Source organism: Vicia villosa, unplaced genomic scaffold, assembly GCF_029867415.1.
Source record: "Vicia villosa cultivar HV-30 ecotype Madison, WI unplaced genomic scaffold, Vvil1.0 ctg.000219F_1_1, whole genome shotgun sequence".
Taxonomy (NCBI): Eukaryota; Viridiplantae; Streptophyta; class Magnoliopsida; order Fabales; family Fabaceae; genus Vicia; species Vicia villosa.
In genome coordinates this window covers 822,980-845,010 of record NW_026705083.1, presented here as the reverse complement: position 1 = coordinate 845,010, position 22,031 = coordinate 822,980, and the positions used below count along the sequence as shown (strand labels likewise).

General features: G+C 39.2%; 1 non-coding gene across 1 annotated transcript; it reads left to right on the top strand.

The window, feature by feature from the left end:
• Positions 1-19,279: 19,279 nt before the first annotated feature.
• Positions 19,280-19,386, top strand: LOC131625560 (small nucleolar RNA R71). The gene has a single exon (XR_009290885.1). It is a non-coding gene; the product is annotated as a small nucleolar RNA R71 (small nucleolar RNA).
• The last annotated feature ends 2,645 nt before the right edge of the window (positions 19,387-22,031 follow it).

The following is a 22,031-nucleotide window of genomic DNA, read 5'->3' as shown; positions in this document are numbered from 1 at the left end:
GGAGATTCGGACTTATGGACCTAGTACCTCTGGACCTATTCTATTATTATCCTGTGATTGTTCTGTCTGTCTGGCATTGTGCGGTTGTATGTTTTTGTGTGCAGGTATTTCCTTGAAAGCCCTTGATGGTTAATTCCAAGGCATTGAAATAAGGATTTTACCCGAAAACAGCCGTTACTCTGCCCGATTTTCGTCAGAACCTTAATGTGCTTAATGCAAAGTGGTGCTAAGACAATAAGTTCATCCGGATCCCCAAGTGTTAATGTGTTGGTACTGATAAATCCAAAGGATGGGAAAACTACCTTGGCTCTTAATGTCAAGTGTTGGCTTCTTACTTGGTTAGGCCGTTTCTTTCCTTAGCTTTTATTTTACGCAATAGGATAGCCTCTTCATCTCCTCCCATTCTTAAATTTTCAAAATCTTCTCTCTTTTTCCAAAACATTCTTATGTTTGCAAACCTTTTCAAAACCTTTTTTCTCAAAAATATCTTTCGCCCTTAGTGGCTTTTCTTCAAAAGTTTAGACACCGTTAACTGTCGAAACGAGTGGTTATACCCCACGATTTTGAAATTGATTGATAATAACGAGATCTTTTCCGCGTGAGAGAGCTAGTGGCATACTCGTTGATTTTATCCGAGTTGGAGCCCTTCTTTCATTTGCGATGCAAAGAACTTGTTTGTTCTCATGCTCAAGATCAATGGCTGAGTATTTCTCTCTAACGACACCAAAGTGTTTATTCGTTTTTAAAACGTTTTTCCCAAAAGCGGAACTACATTAGCTCTGACTTCTCCATTGCACCAAGGAGGTATGTAGGCCCAAAGCTTAACGCTTTGCCGAGCTTATTTTAAAAATAAAACAAACCGTTTTTTAGCACACACACACACACACAGATTTTCAAAAAGGTTCCCGTGGAGTACCACGGATATGAGGGGTGCTTTAAACCTTCCCCTCATATAATCAACACCCGAACCTGAGTTCTCTTTCTTGTTTTAAAAAAACAAAACTTTGGGTTTTACGTTCTTTTCCCTTTTCCTTTGAAAAAATAAAGCGCGGTGGCGATTTCAAAACGGAATATTGATTCGAGTCAATCCCATGGCTTCGATGTCAGATTTTCCCCGCTACAGAAAAATAAAGTCTTAACATCTTGAGAATTCTATGGATTCTTGATGAAGACTAGATCAATTTGTGTTCATTGTTATCTCTTCATCTTATCTTTCTTTTGATCGATGAAAGTCTTAACATCTTGAGAATTCTATGGATTCTTGATGAAGACTAGATCAATTTGTTTTCTTTCTTGTGATTATCTTTTGTGGATTTTATTCTTCTTCCTCCATTTCATTAATATCATTGGATCTAGGATGTTGATAGGTTTGAAAGAACCAAATCCATAATATTAGATGAATGATATTAATGATAGTGTGAGTTGATTATCTTTATGCATTTTATCTTCTCCTTCTCTTTTTTTTTCTTTTGATCGATGAAAGTCTTAATACTTTGAGAATTCTTATGGATTCTTAGTAAAGACTAGATCGTTACCTATTTTCTTTTCGTGCGGTATTGCTTTCGGAAGGCGATCTACATATCGTTCTTCTCGCATGCATTAGCACATAAAGTTTTGACCGGCCTCGTTGTAGGGTGATTTCTACATAAATCACTTGGCGATCTGCTTAACATAGCGCAATATTTCGTGTCCCGAATAAAAAAGATCAAACATGGAAGAGAATTGTATGCGGTTGATTTAAGACTTGTGGAGGTTTTTATCGTGTAGTCGCTATGATTTTATCAAGCTTCTGATAAGCCCCATTGACTTTAAATCCGAGTACATCATTCACTCACCATAGATCTTCCTACTAACTTTGATAACATACTTGACAAGTTTCAAGATGGTTATCTTTAACATTTAACAACTAACTTTAATTTCCGCACCTTTTATATTACCGCTCTTTATATTACCGCTCTTTATATTACCGCTCTTTATATTTCCCGCCTTATTGCTTTACTTTATCATTTCATCATATTTACTTTCCGCCATTTTCTCTTTGTCCATTTGGACGTTTATAATTCCGTCATTTTCTCTTTGTCCACTTGGACATATGTTTATGCTTCTGTTATTTTTCTTTTGTCCACTTGGACCATACTCTATTTTTCTTGCTAAAACACTAATAAATAACAAAAAATCTAAAAAATACATAAGGCTCTCTTTGGACTATCGGTTACTATCCTTAGCAGTTTGGAGATTCGGACTTATGGACCTAGTACCTCTGGACTCATTCTATTACTATCCTGTGATTGTTCTGTCTGTCTGGCATTGTTCTGTTGTATGTTTTTGTGTGCAGGTATTTCCTTGAAAGCCCTTGATGGTTAATTCCAAGGCATTGATATAAGGATTTTACCCGAAAACAGCCGTTACTCTGCCCGATTTTCGTCAGAACCTTAATGTGTTTAATGCAAAGTGGTGCTAAGACAATAAGTTCATGTGGATCCCCAAGTGTTAATGTGTTGGTATTGATAAATCCAAAGGATGGGAAAACTACCTTGGCTCTTAATGTCGAGTGTTGGCTTCTTATTTGGTTAGACCGCTTCTTTCCTTAGCTTTTATTTTATGCAATTAGGTTAGCCTCTTCATCTCCTCCCATTCTTAAATTTTCAAAATCTTCTCCCTTTTTCCAAAATATTCTTATGTTTGCAAACCTTTTCAAAACCTTTTTCTTAAAAATATCTTTCGCCCTTAGTGGCTTTTCTTCAAAAGTTTAGACACCGTTAACTGTCGAAACGAGTGGTTATACCCCACGATTTTGAAATTGATTGATAATAACGAGATCTTTTCCGCGTGAGAGAGCTAGTGGCATACTCGTTGATTTTATCCGAGTTGGAGCCCTTCTTTCATTTGCGATGCAAAGAACTTGTTTGTTCTCATGCTCAAGATCAATGGCTGAGTATTTCTCTCTAACGACACCAAAGTGTTTATTCGTTTTTAAAACGTTTTTCCCAAAAGCGGAACTACATTAGCTCTGACTTCTCCATTGCACCAAGGAGGTATGTAGGCCCAAAGCTTAACGCTTTGCCGAGCTTATTTTAAAAATAAAACAAACCGTTTTTTAGCACACACACACAGATTTTCAAAAAGGTTCCCGTGGAGTACCACGGATATGAGGGGTGCTTTAAACCTTCCCCTCATATAATCAACACCCGAACCTGAGTTCTCTTTCTTGTTTTAAAAAAACAAAACTTTGGGTTTTACGTTCTTTTCCCTTTTCCTTTGAAAAAATAAAGCGCGGTGGCGATTTCAAAACGGAATATTGATTCGAGTCAATCCCATGGCTTCGATATCAGATTTTTCCCCGCTACAGAAAAATGGCGACTTCACTGGGGATCCAGTTTTAAGTGTGTTAAGCCTATTTTTGTTTATCTGTGTGTTTTTATCTGTATATATTGTTGTGTGCTTTTTTTTGTTTATTTTCTTTTTTTTTTCTTTTTGGTGCTCGATGGTTCCTCTGTGATGAGACAAAGTTCTAACCCGAACTTTGGTGAGTAACTTGAGATAGGAGGTGGTAGGACCAATAGTCGCATGTCAGGAGCAATCCTTACCATGAGCGTCATATGGTGGAACCCCAATCAGTGGAGGCCTCATGGAAGGTAGTAGAGGTTGTTACGAACCATCGTGATAACGCTATTACTTTCAATAGTGAGTGTCCGTAGAAGCTGAATGGCCTAGAACCCTTTTAACCAATCTAAGCCTTTTTAGGATGTAGTGCAGAAACAAGATCAAGTACCAATTTGAGCTTGTTGTCATGCGATACTACGCTCAGACGAGGTCTTTTTAGGCATATTATTGGCGCCCATGAGCAATTGTGCGTGCCGGTAATATCCGATAGAAGATTGAAAACTCTGGGAACCTTTGTAGAACCCGATTGGCAGGTACAAACTTCCCTAGATCACTCCTTGTGGGATGGGTAGACCCATGGCTCCATGCTCGTGACGTCGAACCTTTGAACCTGGACTGTGTGATTTTGTGTGATTTGATGTGATCTTGTGTGCTCTTGATTGTGATTGATGCATAAACCATGCATTCATGCATTCATAAAAATGACATTCACAAATGGTTTTCAAGGAACTTAGAGACATTTTTTGTAAACATAACAGGTACCATGGATCAAAAGAGAAGCATCAAGAAGTACACTTTCAGAAATTCAAGTGCAAAGGAATTGAAAGAGCTAGCAACTTTGGTTCCTAATCTTGACAACTTCAAAAACCGTTATGGGAAATTGATTTCTATCTTGAAGACTAAAGTGGAAAAGGGGATTCTTGAGACTCTTGTGCAGTTTTATGACCCAGTTTATCATTGTTTCACCTTTCCTGATTATCAGCTTATGCCCACTTTGGAGGAGTATTCTTATTGGATTGGTTTACCGATTACGAATGACATACCGTTTAGTGGTCTGGAGAAAGAGCCTGAGGTTGATGAAATAGCAGAGCTTCTTCATTTGAAGATATCAGATGTGAAAGCAAACATGACCAAAAAAGGAGGAATTTGGGGGTTGACTTCTAAGTTCTTGATTGGAAAAGCTTCTATGTTGGCTAGTAAAGGAAGTATGATTGCTTTTGAGACATTTTTGGCCTTGCTCATCTATGGTTTGATACTCTTTCCCAACATTGACCATTTTGTCGATGTTAATGCTATTCGGATTTTCATGATTGGGAATCCTGTGCCTACTTTGCTTGGGGATACTTATCATTCCATTCACCATAGGAATGATAAGAAAGGTGGACTTATCAATTGTTGTACTCCTTTGCTCTATAAGTGGTTTATTTCGCACTTACCTCAAGCTAAGAGTTTCTTGAACAATCCTGATGGTCTCTCATGGTCTCAGAAGATCATGCCTCTTACTAATGGGAATATCCATTGGTACAATCCTGCTTATGACATTGGTGAGATTATTGATAGTTGTGGAGAATTCCCTAATGTACCTCTTCTTGGTATACAAGGAGGAATTACCTACAACCCCATTCTTGCAAGGCGTCAATTTTGTTATCCTATGAAGGAGAGACCCGCTAGCATCCTTGTGTCAGGAATCTTCTATCTTAATCAAGATGGAAATTCGGATATGAGAAACCGGTTTGTGCGTGCTTGGCACCATGTTGATAGGAAGAGACATTTGGGAACAAAACAATGTGTTGCTCTCAAAGACTACACTGATTGGGTTCAAGCTAGAGCTCATACTTTTCAGATGCCTTATTTACTCGAGGAGCCTTCTCTACCCATTGTTCCACCATTGCCTCTCACTACTCCTGTTGAAAGTAGTGAAGAACATCTAGAGCTCGTGGCTAAGTTGAGAGCGGAAAGAGATGCTTTGGAGCTTGAAAACAAAGAGTTGAAGATACACTTGAAAGAAAAAGATGAAATGCTTGATATCCAAGATGGTTGGTTGATGGAAAAGGAAGATCAAATTCGTCATCAAGAAGAGTTGCTTCAACAACATGGTGAAAAGCGAAAGAGACCACAAGAAGATTCAGTTGCATGGAAAGAAGTTGCTGATAAGCTGATGGTCGAGAATGCTCATTTGAAGGCCTTTTATGAAGATGAATTGGAGAAGCTCCGTAGGAAGCTGCAAAGAGGAGTTGGATCGTCATCTGAAGTGTTCCCTTCTAGTTTTTAGCTTTTTCTTTATTTTGTAATTTTGGATCTTTGAATCCTTTTGTATGTTTTTCTATGATTAATGAAAGAATATTGTTATGTTTTATGATGTTTTTTGCTAATGTTTACAATTAATGTCTTAAAAGTTCCTTAAAAACCAAAAAAAAAAAAAAAAAAAAAAAAAAATCATTTGCATTGCATTTCATGCATCATTCTGCATTTTGGTCTTGCTTCCGAGAGTATTCCCGAGGTCTTATTCAGTGTTCTTCATACAGAATCAAGCTGTCTCACCGGTATAATACTCGAGCTAACTGCAAGAAGAAGATGGAAGGTCTTGAACAAGAGAATCGTGAGTTACGTGAAGAGGTTGTTACTTTGAGATCTGGTGTGGATCGTCTCACTGCTCTAGTTGAGACATTGATGGCTGCTCAGAATCAGAATCAGAATCAAGTTCCTCCTCCCAACGCCCAAACTCAGGGTCAGACCACTGTGATTTCTGAAATTGCTGCTACAACCATTCCTGCTATTCCTGTTGGTGCTACTCAGCAACGTATGCCTAATGGATACCCCTGGGGCATGCCCGAAGGTTATTTGTCTGTTCCTGAGATGACTCGTCCGTTGACTCCTGTTATGGTCAACACCTCTCCTATTGTTCATACTGGTCCTTTTGTCCCAGAGCCCATTTATGATGCTGCTCCAAGTGAAATTCATGACAGAATGGATGGTTTCCAAGATCAGTTTGAAGAACTGCAGAAAGAGATGAAAGCCTTGCGTGGGAAAGAACTGTTTGGAAAGAATGTGCATGATCTTTGTCTTGTTCCCAATGTGAAAGTGCCTGCTAAGTTCAAGCTGCCTGAATTTGAGAAGTACAAAGGAAATTCCTGCCCTCAGGCGCACCTGGTGATGTATATCAGGAAGATGTCCACTCACACTGATGATCAACGTCTGTTGATTCACTATTTCCAAGACAGTTTGACTGGAGCTGCTTCTAAGTGGTATATGGGCCTTGATAGCACCCATATTCGCACTTTCAATGACTTAGCTGAGGCGTTTGTGAAGCAATACAAGTACAATGTGGACATGGCTCCTGATAGGGATCAATTGCGAGCTATGATGCAAAAAGAGAAAGAATCCTTCAAGGAATATGCTCAGAGATGGCGTGAGGTTGCCGCCCAAGTGATTCCTCCGATGGAAGAAAAAGAGATGACTAAGATTTTTCTGAAGACTCTTGGTCCGTTTTACTATGAAAAGATGATTGCAAGTGCTCCTGTAGACTTCACCGAAATGGTGGGTATGGGTGTCAGATTGGAAGAAGCTGTGCGAGAAGGTCGTTTGGTTCGAAATGACAATTCATCTGGTGGTGCGAAGAAGTATGGTTCCTCACTCCAGAAGAAGAAAGAATCAGATGCTAATGCTGTTTCTCATGGGAGGAATAGTCGATTCAGGAATCAATCTCAACAAGTGGCGTCAGTGACTCCTGTTGTGAATTCAGTGCCTGTGGCTCCTGTTAATCAACAACCAGCAAGGCGGAATCCGTATCCTCGGATTAATATTGATCCTATCCCTATGACATACACTGAACTGTATCCTGCTCTAATTCATAAGAAGCTGGTTCAACCAAGGTCACCACCTCCTGTTCCAGAGAAACTCCCTTGGTGGTACAAAGCTGATGCCACTTGTGCTTATCATCAGAACACTCCTGGGCATGATTTGGAAAACTGTTGGGCCCTGAAGAATGAAGTTCAAAGATTGGTCCGTTCTGGAATGCTCTCTTTCCGTGATATTGGTCCAAATGTGAAGAACAATCCGTTGCCGACTCATGAAGCGTCTGCTGTGAATATGGTGTATGGATGCCCTGGGAAGTATAAGATTTATCGTGTGGAACACATCAGAGGATCATTGGTGGAGATGCATGCCACTCTGTGTGAATATAGTCATTATGAGCATAATCATGCTGCTTGTAGGATTTGTTCAGTCAATCCTCGAGGATGTTACATTGTGAGAAGAGACTTGCAAGAGATGATAGATCAAAGGCTTATTGAGATTCTGAGGGATAGAGATGAAGATGATGTCAATGTGATTGAACCATACTTTGAAATCCCAGAATGTGTAGAGATTGATTATTATGGCAAAGCTGCTGTGGAACCTCTTGTGATATGTTTGCCTGGATCTGTACCTTATAGTTCTGATAAAGCTGTACCTTACAGATACAATGCCACCATGCTGGAAGCTGGAAAAGAAGTCGAGATTAAGTCTCTGTCTTCTGTTGAGAATATAGCAGATGTCAGTAGAGTGACTAGAAGCGGACGAGTTTTTACTCAGCCCCAAACAGTTGTGGATGTCCAGAGGAATGTTACTCAAGTGCCTGTGAACAATAATGATGCGACAAAGGTGAATGCTGAGTCATCTTCAGGAAAGGAGATGGATGAGATTTTGAAGCTTATCAAGATGAGTGATTATAAGATCGTGGATCAGCTGCATCGCACTCCGTACAAGATCTCTATAATGGAGTTGCTGGCGAATTCTCCTGCTCATAGGGATTCTTTGATGAAGATACTTGATCAAGCCTTTGTGGATCATGATGTGACGCTAGATCAGTTTAATGGGGTTGTGAGTAATATCACTGCATGTAACAATTTGAGCTTCAGTGATGAAGATTTGCCTGAAGAAGGAAGAAATCATAATTTGGCTTTGCACATCTCTGTCAGTTGCAAAGAGGACTCAATGTCCAATGTGTTGATTGATACTGGATCATCTCTGAATGTCATGCCAAAATCTACTCTTGCTAAGCTGTCTTATGGTGGCACACCAATGAGATTTAGCAATGTGATCGTCAAGGCTTTTGATGGATCGAAGAAATCAGTGGTCGGAGAAGTGGACTTGCCTATTAGTATTGGACCATTTGTCTTCAAGATTACTTTTCAAGTGATGGACATTTTCCCTGCATACAGTTGCTTATTGGGACGCCCATGGATCCATGAGGCTGGGGCAGTCACTTCAACTCTCCACCAAAAGTTGAAATTTGTGAAAGATGGAAAGATGGTCGTTGTGAATGGAGAACAAGCGTTGCTGATTAGTCATCTCTCTTCGTTCCGTACCATAGAAGCTGATGAAGTGGTCATTGGAACTGCATTCCAAGCCTTGTCTGTTAATGAGGAATTCAAAAAGGATGAAGCTTCCATTGCCTCCTTCAAAGATGCTCAACTGGTGGTTCAGAATGGACATTCAGGAGTCTGGGGACAAGTGGTGAGTCTACAAGAAAACAGGAATAGAGCTGGTCTGGGATTTTCTGCCTCAGACAAGTCTGTGATGAAGCCTGAGTCTGCTTTTCGTCCTTATCAAGAGATGTTTCATAGTGCTGGGTTTCTACACCCAACTCTTCCAGAGGTGGATGCTATTGTTGAAGACGAACCAGAGCCAGAAGTGCCAAGCTTTGTGACCAATGGAAAGATGATTAAGAATTGGATCACCATTGACATTCCTGAGTGTACTCATGTCTCAAAGTAATTTGCTTTTATGTTTTTCAAAATCCTTTCATTCTGCCCAAGATGAAAGTGAAGTTGTTGGGGCTGTTTTCTGTTTGTTTTAAACATTAAAATCATCAATAAAAGTCATTTTGTTTCTGCATATATATGCTTTTTATCTTTTTGCTTTTTTCTGGAAAAGTGGTAACACAAAAAACCTTAAAAAATGTTTTCATTTTCCATAATCTGCACGATTACATGTTTGCATATATCTTTCCTTTCCTGAAATAATAATCATTTGTGCAGATTAATCAATAAAACCGTTGAAAGTAATGACCCTGCGCCCTCTCCTAACTTCGAGTGTCCTGTGTATGAGGCGGAAGAAGAAAGTGATGAATGTATTCCTGATGAGATTTCCCGACTGCTTGAGCACGAGGAAGACACTATTCAGCCGTATAAAGAGCCGTTAGAAGTCATCAACTTGGGTTCTGAAGAAGATAAAAAGGAAGTCAAGATTGGGGCACTGCTTGGTCAAGATGTTAAGAAGAGGATGGTAGAGCTTCTTAAAGAGTATGTTGACATTTTTGCGTGGTCCTACCAAGATATGCCTGGGTTGGACACAGATATTGTGGAGCATCGTTTGCCGTTGAAACCAGAATGTCCTCCTGTCAAGCAAAAGTTAAGAAGGAGTCATCCTGATATGGCAGAAAAGATTAAGAATGAGGTCTTGAAACAGATTGATGCAGGTTTCCTTGTTACTTCTGTATATCCTCAATGGATTGCCAATATTGTGCCTGTTCCAAAGAAAGACGGAAAAGTTCGCATGTGCGTTGATTATAGAGATTTGAACAAAGCCAGTCCGAAAGATGATTTTCCTCTACCTCACATTGATATGTTGGTAGATAGCACTGCAAAGTTTGAAGTTTTCTCCTTTATGGATGGTTTTTCAGGATATAACCAGATTAAGATGGCACCTGAAGACATGGAAAAGACAACCTTTATCACACCATGGGGGACATTCTGTTACAAAGTGATGCCATTTGGGTTGAAGAATGCTGGTGCGACATATCAGAGAGCCATGACTACTCTTTTTCATGATATGATGCACAAAGAGATTGAGGTTTATGTGGATGACATGATTGCCAAGTCCCAGTCAGAGGAGGGGCACATGGAAGATCTGTTGAAGTTGTTTCAGCGTTTGAGAAAGTATCGTCTCCGCTTAAATCCAAACAAATGCACTTTTGGTGTCCGTTCTGGAAAGTTATTGGGTTTCGTTGTCAGTCAGAGAGGAATTGAAGTAGATCCTGATAAAGTCAAAGCAATTCAGGAAATGCCAGCACCAAAGACTGAGAAACAAGTGAGAGGTTTCCTCGGACGTCTGAATTATATCTCCAGGTTCATTTCCAATATGACTGCTACCTGTGAGCCGATCTTCAAGCTTTTAAAGAAAAATCAGGGATGTGTGTGGAATGAAGATTGTCAGAAAGCTTTTGACAACATCAAAGAATATCTGCTTGAACCTCCCATTTTGCTCCCTCCAGTTGAGGGAAGACCTCTGATTATGTACCTCACAGTGCTTGAAAACTCAATGGGATGTGTGTTGGGTCAGCATGACGAGTCCGGTCGAAAAGAGTATGCAATATACTACCTTAGCAAAAAGTTTACCGAGTGCGAAACAAGATACTCGCTGCTTGAGAAAACTTGCTGTGCTTTGGTGTGGGCTGCTCGCCGACTAAGACAGTATATGTTGAACCACACCACCCTATTGATCTCCAAAATGGATCCAATTAAGTATGTATTTGAGAAACCTGCATTAACTGGAAGGATTGCTCGCTGGCAAATGTTGCTATCAGAATATGATATTGAATATCGAGCTCAGAAAGCTGTGAAAGGAAGTGTGTTGGCAGAGTACCTCGCTCACCAACCAATTGATGATCATCGATCTATCAGAATGGACTTCCCAGATGAAGATATAATGTATTTGAGATCTCAAGATTGGGATGAACCATTGCCAGAAGAAGGGCCGGATCCTGAATCCAAATGGGGTTTAATTTTTGATGGAGCTTCTAATGTTCATGGCCATGGAATTGGCGCCATTATCATCACTCCACATGGATCGCATGTTCCTTTCACTGCAAGGATATGTTTTGATTGTACAAATAATATTGCTGAGTATGAAGCTTGCATCATGGGACTTGAAGAGGCCATTAATCTGAGAATTAAGATTCTTGATGTTTATGGAGATTCTGCACTCGTGATTAATCAGATTAAAGGAGAATGGGAAACTCGTCATCCTGGTTTAATTCCTTACAAAGATTACGCCAGAAGGTTATTGACATTCTTCAACAAAGTTGAATTCCACCACATCCCTCGAGATGAGAATCAGATGGCTGATGCATTAGCCACATTGTCTTCCATGTACAAAGTGAATTTCCATAATGAGGAGCCTCGGATTACAATCAGACGTCTTGATAGACCTGCTCATGTATTTGCAATTGAGGAAGCAACAGATGAAAAGCCTTGGTATTTCGATATTAAGCACTTCCTTCAGACTCAAGAGTACCCACTTGGGGCATCAAATAAAGATAAGAAAACTTTGAGGAGATTGGCTGGCAGTTTCTTCATCAATGCTGATGTTTTGTATAAAAGGAATTATGACATGGTTTTGCTCAGATGCGTGGATAGACACGAAGCAGACATGTTGATGCATGAAATTCATGAAGGTTCTTTTGGTACCCATGCCAATGGACATTCGATGGCTAAAAAGATGCTTAGAGCAGGTTACTATTGGTTGACAATGGAATCTGACTGCTACAAGTTTGTAAAGAAGTGTCACAAGTGTCAAGTGTATGCTGACAAGATTCATGTGCCTCCGACACTTCTCAATGTTATTTCTTCCCCATGGCCTTTCTCTATGTGGGGCATTGATATGATTGGCATGATTGAACCCAAGGCTTCGAATGGACATCGATTCATCCTGGTAGCAATCGATTACTTCACCAAGTGGGTAGAAGCTGCTTCATATGCTAATGTAACAAAGCAAGTTGTGGTCAGATTTATCAAAAACAACATCATTTGCAGATATGGTGTACCGAGCAAGATCATTACTGATAATGGCTCGAATCTGAACAATAGCATGATGAGAGAACTGTGTGAAAGCTTCAAGATTGAACATCACAACTCTTCGCCTTATAGGCCCAAGATGAATGGAGCTGTTGAAGCAGCAAATAAGAACATTAAGAAAATTGTGCAAAAGATGGTTGTCACGTACAAGGACTGGCATGAAATGCTCCCATTTGCTTTGCATGGGTACCGTACATCTGTTCGTACTTCAACAGGGGCAACTCCCTTTTCTTTGGTTTATGGTATGGAAGCAGTGCTCCCTATTGAGGTTGAGATTCCATCGTTGAGAATTTTAATGGAAACCAAGTTATCTGAGGCTGAATGGTGTCAGAGTAGGTTTGATCAATTGAATTTAATAGAAGAAAAAAGAATGACGGCTTTATGTCATGGTCAGTTGTACCAAAAAAGAATGAAGAAAGCATTTGATAAGAAGGTTCGACCTCGTGTATTCAGAGAAGGCGACCTCGTGCTCAAAAGGATCTTGTCTTTCACCTCCAATTCAAGGGGCAAGTGGACTCCTAATTTTGAAGGACCATATGTTGTTAAGAAAGCCTTCTCTGGCGGTGCATTAATTCTTGCAACTATGGATGGAGAGGAGCTCCCGCGTCCCGTGAATGCTGATGTAGTCAAGAAATACTTCGCCTAAATAATAAAAGAACAGCTCGCTAAGTTGAAAACCCGAAAGGGCGGCTTAGGCAAAAAAGAGCGTCTCGGTGGACTGAAAACCCGAAAGGGCGGTCCAGGCAAAAATTAGAGACATAAACAGAATAAAATACCCGGTGGACTGAAAACCCGAAAGGGCGGTCCAGGCAAAAGTTAGGGATTCATGGCAAGTAACTACATCAGACAAGACTTGATCATCAACAGTCATCTGTTTATCATGAGGAAGTTCAACACTTTTCAACGGAAGCCTTGGCTCAGGAATTCCCAGTTGAGAGAGAGGATGGGGTCATTACATTTCAATGTACCTTTTCCACAAAATTACCACTTTCCAAACTTTGTAATAATCCATGGGGTCTTGCCTTTTGCAGGCTACCATTCTATTAAGAAAGTTTGAGCCTTTACTTTTCATTTGGCAATCTTATTTCTTTCATATCTTCAAAATGTCATTTATTGTTGATAGTAATTTTTGAAACAAAGATAAAATTGATTTCAACAAAATCCTTTTGAAAATTATAAAAGAATTTTTACTTTGATTCATGAGTGCATTACAAGGAATGAATATGTTGATGCAGAAAATGTATTCCACTCAATGCACCTTTGGCCTGGTTCGAACATGGTTTAGAACTCAGTTACTGTGTTCTCTCAACTTCAATGTTACCTAGCCTTCAAAAGATTGATAGCAATTTCTGCTATGATTTGGGACATGCTTGATTATGTCATCTTTGAACACCATCTCTTTCATCGTCAGTGGTACGTCGATGAATCATCTCCTTTTATATCATCAGTGGTACGGTGGTATATCTCCTTAATACCTTCAGTGGAACGTTGGTATGTGTTATCGTCAGTGGTACGGCGGTACATCTCTTTCATCGTCAGTGGTACGTCGATGAATTACATCTCCTTATATCATCAGTGGTACGGTGGTATATATCTCCTTAATACCTTCAGTGGAACGTGGGTATGTGTTATCGTCAGTGGTACGGCGGTACATCTCTTTCATCGTCAGTGGTACGTCGATGAATCATCTCCTTTTATATCATCAGTGGTACGGTGGTATATCTCCTTAATACCTTCAGTGGAACGTGGGTATGTGTTATCGTCAGTGGTACGGCGGTACATCTCTTTCATCGTCAGTGGTACGTCGATGAATTACATCTCCTTTTATATCATCAGTGGTACGGTGGTATATATCTCCTTCATGCCTTCAGTGGAACGTTGGTATGTGTTATCGTCAGTGGTACGGCGGTACATCTCTTTCATCGTCAGTGGTACGTCGATGAATCATCTCCTTTTATATCATCAGTGGTACGGTGGTATATCTCCTTAATACCTTCAGTGGAACGTGGGTATGTGTTATCGTCAGTGGTACGGCGGTACATCTCTTTCATCTTCAGTGGTACGTCGATGAATTATCTCCTTTTATATCATCAGTGGTACGGTGGTATATATCTCTTCATGCCTTCAGTGGAACGTTGGTATGTGTTATCGTCAGTGGTACGGCGGTACATCTCTTTCATCGTCAGTGGTACGTCGATGAATTACATCTCCTTATATCATCAGTGGTACGGTGGTATATATCTCTTCATGCCTTCAGTGGAACGTTGGTATGTGTTATCGTCAGTGGTACGGCGGTACATCTCTTTCATCGTCAGTGGTACGTCGATGAATCATCTCCTTTTATATCATCAGTGGTACGGTGGTATATCTCCTTAATACCTTCAGTGGAACGTGGGTATGTGTTATCGTCAGTGGTACGGCGGTACATCTCTTTCATCGTCAGTGGTACGTCGATGAATCATCTCCTTTTATATCATCAGTGGTACGGTGGTATATCTCCTTAATACCTTCAGTGGAACGTGGGTATGTGTTATCGTCAGTGGTACGGCGGTACATCTCTTCATCAGTGGTACGATGATCTGATTTCTGTTAACAGAAGATGGGTATTCAGATACATACTGTCTCATCCCCAGTGAAAGAGGATGACCCCTTTTCTCATCCCCAGTGAAAGAGGATGCTCTAACCTCTCTGACGCGAAGTGTTTCCCCAGAGAAATTTCTTTTCCCACTAAAAGTTCCGTCTCTCCAACAAAGTCTTGCCTTCCCTAGAGGAGTTCCTACTTGCAAGACATTTGTTTCCCCAGCGGAGTTATATCAAGACATTTGTTTTCCCCAGTGGATCACCTGATACTCCCCAGTGTTATCATTATCATCACATGCATTCATTAACATTGCATTGCATCTTAGGATCAAAAATTGTGTTTTATATATTTAAGTCTCTTCGATTTTTGTCAAAACGAAGATTTCCAATCATCGTATCTCCAAATCGAAGAAACTTAAATAGGGGCATCTGTCATACCCCAATTTTTGACCCTAAGATCCTATATCATTCACATCTCAATCACTAATCAAGAGCTTCACTTGGAAGTTTTGTTTATGGTGTTGCACTCACCTCATCAATAAGAGGGACCATCAAGCACCAATGATTGTGTATCTTGTATGCTTATACTAACCCAAATACCAAAAATATTGCTTTGTTTCTTTGTAGACTTTTGTTTTGTAGGTACCAAGCCAAGACATGCAATAAACAAGGCATTTTTCACATTTTTGACTGATGAAATCGATTTCCCTACTGGGTAAATCGATTTCCCTGCAGCAATCTTCACCAAAATCACATTCTGGACAGCATGAAATCGATTTCCCTCCTGGGTAAATCGATTTCCCTAGTGTATTTTGCGCCAATTTCTCTTCTGGAACAGAGTGAAATCGATTTCCTTCCTGGGTAAATCGATTTCCTTCAGGCAAAATTCAAAAAATATAAGGAGGGAAGCTTGACATCATTTTGGCACCTTTTTCTTTGATCATTTTACCAATTTTCCACCTCATCAAAATTAACTCCTTCATTAAACCCACTTAAACCTCATTTTACCTTTTCTTACCATTTAAACACCACTTTAATCATCAATTAAACACAAGCTAATTACCAAAGGCCAAATGACCAAATTGCCACTACTCTTGCTCCAATTCTATAAATAGAGGCCTTGCCTCTCTCATTTCTCAAGCTTTGAGAGCCAACAAATCCCTTGCAATTTCTCTCCTCATCCCTACCAAATTCACCAAAGCTCTTTTTCTTTCATAAAGTTTGTGAGTCACATCTTGAACCTCACAAACTTTGAGCTAAGCCACCATCCATTTCACTCTTTTTTCTTCAATTGTTGAGAGATCAAGATTTGTGTTGGTGATTCTTGAAGTAGATCCAAGTTTGTGCAAGATTTGGTAAATTCTCTTCATCCTTTTTGTGTATCATGATGTAGATCCTTTGTGGTTTGTGTTCAATGCATCTTTGATGCTATATTGGTGCTATTTGTTGTTGATTTGATGGAAAATTCGTGCTCCAATTGATGTGTGATCATAAGGTGTTTGTATGTTTGTTCAAGTCAAGTTTTATGCCTCTAAATGCTGTTTTTGCTGGATTTTGCACTGAGGAAATCGATTTCCTTAAGGCTGAAATCGATTTCCTGCTGAACGTAACTTGTTTTTTTTGAAAACTGCACTATGGAAATCGATTTCCCCCTGCATGAAATCGATTTCCTGCTGGCAGAATGTGGTTTTTTGCCTTTTTTATGCTTGTTTTGGTTTCCTACTTCCTCCACTTCATTAATATCATTGGATCTAGGATGTTGATAGGTTTGAAATGACCTAATCCATAATATTAGATGAATGATATTAATGATAGTGTGAGTTGATTATCTTTTGTGTTTTCATTCTTATTTTCATCTTATCTTTCTTTTGATCGATGAAAGTCTTAACATCTTGAGAATTCTATGGATTCTTGATGAAGACTAGATCAATTTGTGTTCATTGTTATCTCTTCATCTTATCTTTCTTTTGATCGATGAAAGTCTTAACATCTTGAGAATTCTATGGATTCTTGATGAAGACTAGATCAATTTGTTTTCTTTCTTGTGATTATCTTTTGTGGATTTTATTCTTCTTCCTCCATTTCATTAATATCATTGGATCTAGGATGTTGATAGGTTTGAAAGAACCAAATCCATAATATTAGATGAATGATATTAATGATAGTGTGAGTTGATTATCTTTATGCATTTTATCTTCTCCTTCTCTTTTTTTTTTCTTTTGATCGATGAAAGTCTTAATACTTTGAGAATTCTTATGGATTCTTAGTAAAGACTAGATCGTTACCTATTTTCTTTTCGTGCGGTATTGCTTTCGGAAGGCGATCTACATATCGTTCTTCTCGCATGCATTAGCACATAAAGTTTTGACCGGCCTCGTTGTAGGGTGATTTCTACATAAATCACTTGGCGATCTGCTTAACATAGCGCAATATTTCGTGTCCCGAATAAAAAAGATCAAACATGGAAGAGAATTGTATGCGGTTGATTTAAGACTTGTGGAGGTTTTTATCGTGTAGTCGCTATGATTTTATCAAGCTTCTGATAAGCCCCATTGACTTTAAATCCGAGTACATCATTCACTCACCATAGATCTTCCTACTAACTTTGATAACATACTTGACAAGTTTCAAGATGGTTATCTTTAACATTTAACAACTAACTTTAATTTCCGCACCTTTTATATTACCGCTCTTTATATTACCGCTCTTTATATTTCCCGCCTTATTGCTTTACTTTATCATTTCATCATATTTACTTTCCGCCATTTTCTCTTTGTCCATTTGGACGTTTATAATTCCGTCATTTTCTCTTTGTCCACTTGGACATATGTTTATGCTTCTGTTATTTTTCTTTTGTCCACTTGGACCATACTCTATTTTTCTTGCTAAAACACTAATAAATAACAAAAAATCTAAAAAATACATAAGGCTCTCTTTGGACTATCGGTTACTATCCTTAGCAGTTTGGAGATTCGGACTTATGGACCTAGTACCTCTGGACTCATTCTATTACTATCCTGTGATTGTTCTGTCTGTCTGGCATTGTTCTGTTGTATGTTTTTGTGTGCAGGTATTTCCTTGAAAGCCCTTGATGGTTAATTCCAAGGCATTGATATAAGGATTTTACCCGAAAACAGCCGTTACTCTGCCCGATTTTCGTCAGAACCTTAATGTGTTTAATGCAAAGTGGTGCTAAGACAATAAGTTCATGTGGATCCCCAAGTGTTAATGTGTTGGTATTGATAAATCCAAAGGATGGGAAAACTACCTTGGCTCTTAATGTCGAGTGTTGGCTTCTTATTTGGTTAGACCGCTTCTTTCCTTAGCTTTTATTTTATGCAATTAGGTTAGCCTCTTCATCTCCTCCCATTCTTAAATTTTCAAAATCTTCTCCCTTTTTCCAAAATATTCTTATGTTTGCAAACCTTTTCAAAACCTTTTTCTTAAAAATATCTTTCGCCCTTAGTGGCTTTTCTTCAAAAGTTTAGACACCGTTAACTGTCGAAACGAGTGGTTATACCCCACGATTTTGAAATTGATTGATAATAACGAGATCTTTTTCGCGTGAGAGAGCTAGTGGCATACTCGTTGATTTTATCCGAGTTGGAGCCCTTCTTTCATTTGCGATGCAAAGAACTTGTTTGTTCTCATGCTCAAGATCAATGGCTGAGTATTTCTCTCTAACGACACCAAAGTGTTTATTCGTTTTTAAAACGTTTTTCCCAAAAGCGGAACTACATTAGCTCTGACTTCTCCATTGCACCAAGGAGGTATGTAGGCCCAAAGCTTAACGCTTTGCCGAGCTTATTTTAAAAATAAAACAAACCGTTTTTTAGCACACACACACAGATTTTCAAAAAGGTTCCCGTGGAGTACCACGGATATGAGGGGTGCTTTAAACCTTCCCCTCATATAATCAACACCCGAACCTGAGTTCTCTTTCTTGTTTTAAAAAAACAAAACTTTGGGTTTTACGTTCTTTTCCCTTTTCCTTTGAAAAAATAAAGCGCGGTGGCGATTTCAAAACGGAATATTGATTCGAGTCAATCCCATGGCTTCGATATCAGATTTTTCCCCGCTACACATAGTTTACTTGATCAGATGGGATACCAGTCAAGAGTTGACATTCGGCAACTGCGTGTCCAGTTAATCCACAAATTTCGCAGTTAGGTGCTACGGCAGCGGCGGTGGCTGAAGGAGTGATGGTTAAGTTTTCGATCTTTTGAGTTAAAGCGTCTACTTTAGCGTTAACGCGGTCTATACCACTTACTTCCTACATTCCTCCTTTGGTTTGGATTTTCTCTAGAGCGGCTCGTTCTCCGCCCCATTGGTAATGGTTTTGTGCCATGTTCTCTATGAGGTTGTATGCTTCATCATGGGGTTTGTCCATTAATGCTCCGCCAGCAACGGCATCTATAATCATTTTAGTATTATAAAGGAGACCACCATAGAAAGTATGGATGATCAGCCATGGTTCAAGTCCATGATGAGGGCATAGTCTAAGCATGTCCTTGTATCGTTCCCAAGCTTCGAAGAGTGATTCATTATCTTTCTGGGTAAATCCGTTGATTTGACCTCTTAGCATAGCGGTTTTGCTAGGCGGAAAGTATCTAGCTAAGAATACTCTCTTCAATTCGTCCCATGTAGTTATGGAATTAGAAGGAAGGAATTGAAGCCACGCTCTAGCTCTATCTCTCAAGGAGAAAGGAAAGAGGCGTAATCGAATATCTTCAGAACTAACATTGTTAGCTTTGACAGTGTCGGCATATTGCACGAACACAGATAAATGGAGGTTGGGGTCGTCTGCAGGGCTTCCAGAGAATTGGTTCTGTTGAACAACTTGTACCAATGAAGGTTTCAGTTCGAAATTGTTCGCCTCAATTGCAGGTGGTGCGATACTTGAGTGCGGTTCAGCGCGTGAAGGAGCGGCGTAGTCTCTAAGAGGACGAATAGCAGCCATCTATAACTTCGGGGTAATTTGATTGATTTGATCAATAAAGATCAATTCCTGATTAATTAGGATTGGTGCTACTTCGGGAAGATTGCGAGCTCGACGTTTGACGTTAATGAAACGTTCGATCTCGTTAATTCGTTGTATTAAATCTCCTCCTTGTGAATGAGTATTTGGCATACAATCGTTCAAAAAGAAAGGAAAGAATTGCCCTAGTCTCTACGGTGTAACAGTGAGTTACGATATCGACTTAAATAGTCCCCGGCAACGGCGCCAAAAACTTGATCGCGACTTTACGTGTCTATTAATATGATGACTGCAAGTGCACAGTCGTGTCGTGTAGTTTTAAAAGATATCGAATCCACAGGGACTATGAATCGATCTACCGTTATCTAAGGTTACTATGTAAAGCTAAGGCTACTAATATTTTGATTGTTTTTCAGGGGAAGTGATTGTGAATACTAAGAAATATAATAATAGACAGATATCAGTATGTATTTCGTTTAACTTTAGGTGATCCGAAGGTCCATTTGCTAACGTATTAATTCGATTAAAGATCTTTATTAATTCAATTGATTAAAAGTCCTCCTCTCAAACTTTCGCTCTGTTGATTTAGACTACTGTCCTAACTCGTAATGTATGCTTTCGCCATCCCATTAGATTTTAGAAAAGCTTTTTGGAAACAATGTAATTTATAAAATGCTTGTTTTATGAAGTTGTTATCTATTTAAATCTCCTAATCTCAAACTTTCGCTCTGTTGACTCGGAACATGCTAATATCCCTAACGTACGCTTTCGCCATCCCGCGCGGGTGTAAAAATGTTTTTTGAAAATAAATAAGTTTTAATTAGTTTTAATACGCTTTCGCTATCCTTAAAAATAAGGTCCTATGTCTACTATCCAGTTAAAGATCTCAAACTTTCGCTCTATTGATTTTAACCTTTGACCGTCTTAACCCCTCAAACTTTCGCTCTATTGGTGTTAAGACTTACTAATTAATTTAGACATACAAACCAAAAACAAGTGACATTTAATAAAATATAATTAAGCCAATTTATTTCAGATCCCACGGTTAACTTACTTTACATACCGATATCTTAGTTAATTAGCCAGACATATTAATACGGTTAAGCATGCATAAACTAATTTGGTTTATAATAAAAGGCATGTTAAATGGCATACAATATATCATGAAATAACAATAATAAATAAAGCGTTAAATGATAAACCTGAAATAAAATAAATCTGAATTGAATTGAATCTTGAAGTATCGAACTTCCACCACAAGTTGGCTGGATCGTTCTTCGGAAATAAACGGGCAGAAATTTAAAACAAGGAAGAAAAAGGATAAATCTAACGTAAGGCTAGATCTATAAAAGGTTCACAACAATTTCCGGTGTAGAAAATATTGTGAGAAAAATAAAGCGGTTTAATTAAAAGCGGGAAAAAAATTATGGTCGCGGAGCAATTTCGGCAGCACTTCGTTAGCAGAAAATCACACCCCTTGAAGTGAAGTAGCTGCCTCTATTTATAGGAGAGCCTTTGAAGTTGAAACGCGTGAAAAGAGGAGTTTCTCTAACTGGGTCTTGGAGACGTGCGTCTCCACTTTTTGGGGAGACTTCTTTGAACGACTTGAGACGTGCGTCTCAATTGGAGAAAATCCAGGAGTAGTTGGAGACGGGCGTCTCCTCTTGGTGACGTGGCAGAAGAACGTTGGAGACGTGCGTCTCCATGTGCTGGGATAATTTGGGCCACGCACAATTGATCCTTTGTGGGCTGGGTCATTGCTTTGCACATTTGGGCTTTCTAAACACCCCTTTCTTGCTTCAGCACCCCTTTTCCATCTTTTAGGTACAAATAATTGTCATTTTAGCTCCATTTCTTCTCATTTTCACAAATAATCCCAATAAGAGTATAAAACCTGAAACAAAGCCAATACTCGCATAATATCATAATAAAACAATATAATTAACGGAAAATGCCATAAATTTTTATGGATTTCAAGCTAAATATACGATATAAAATCGTGTTATCAGGTGCTTAAACTCTTCCCTACATATAACCAACCTCCCGGACTCCAGAATTTCTAGTCTAGGTGAATCCCCACACTTAGCAAACTCTTAGGGTTTATTTGAGATATTTTTCCCCTCTCTTACTCGTAGGATAATTAAAAAGTTCATGCGATATCGTAGGAAGAACTGAAACAAAATTCATCCTGCTACGGGCGTATTCTCCTTCCAAATTTTGCGTGAAGGGTCTAGCGTGCCGTCCTCCCAAGT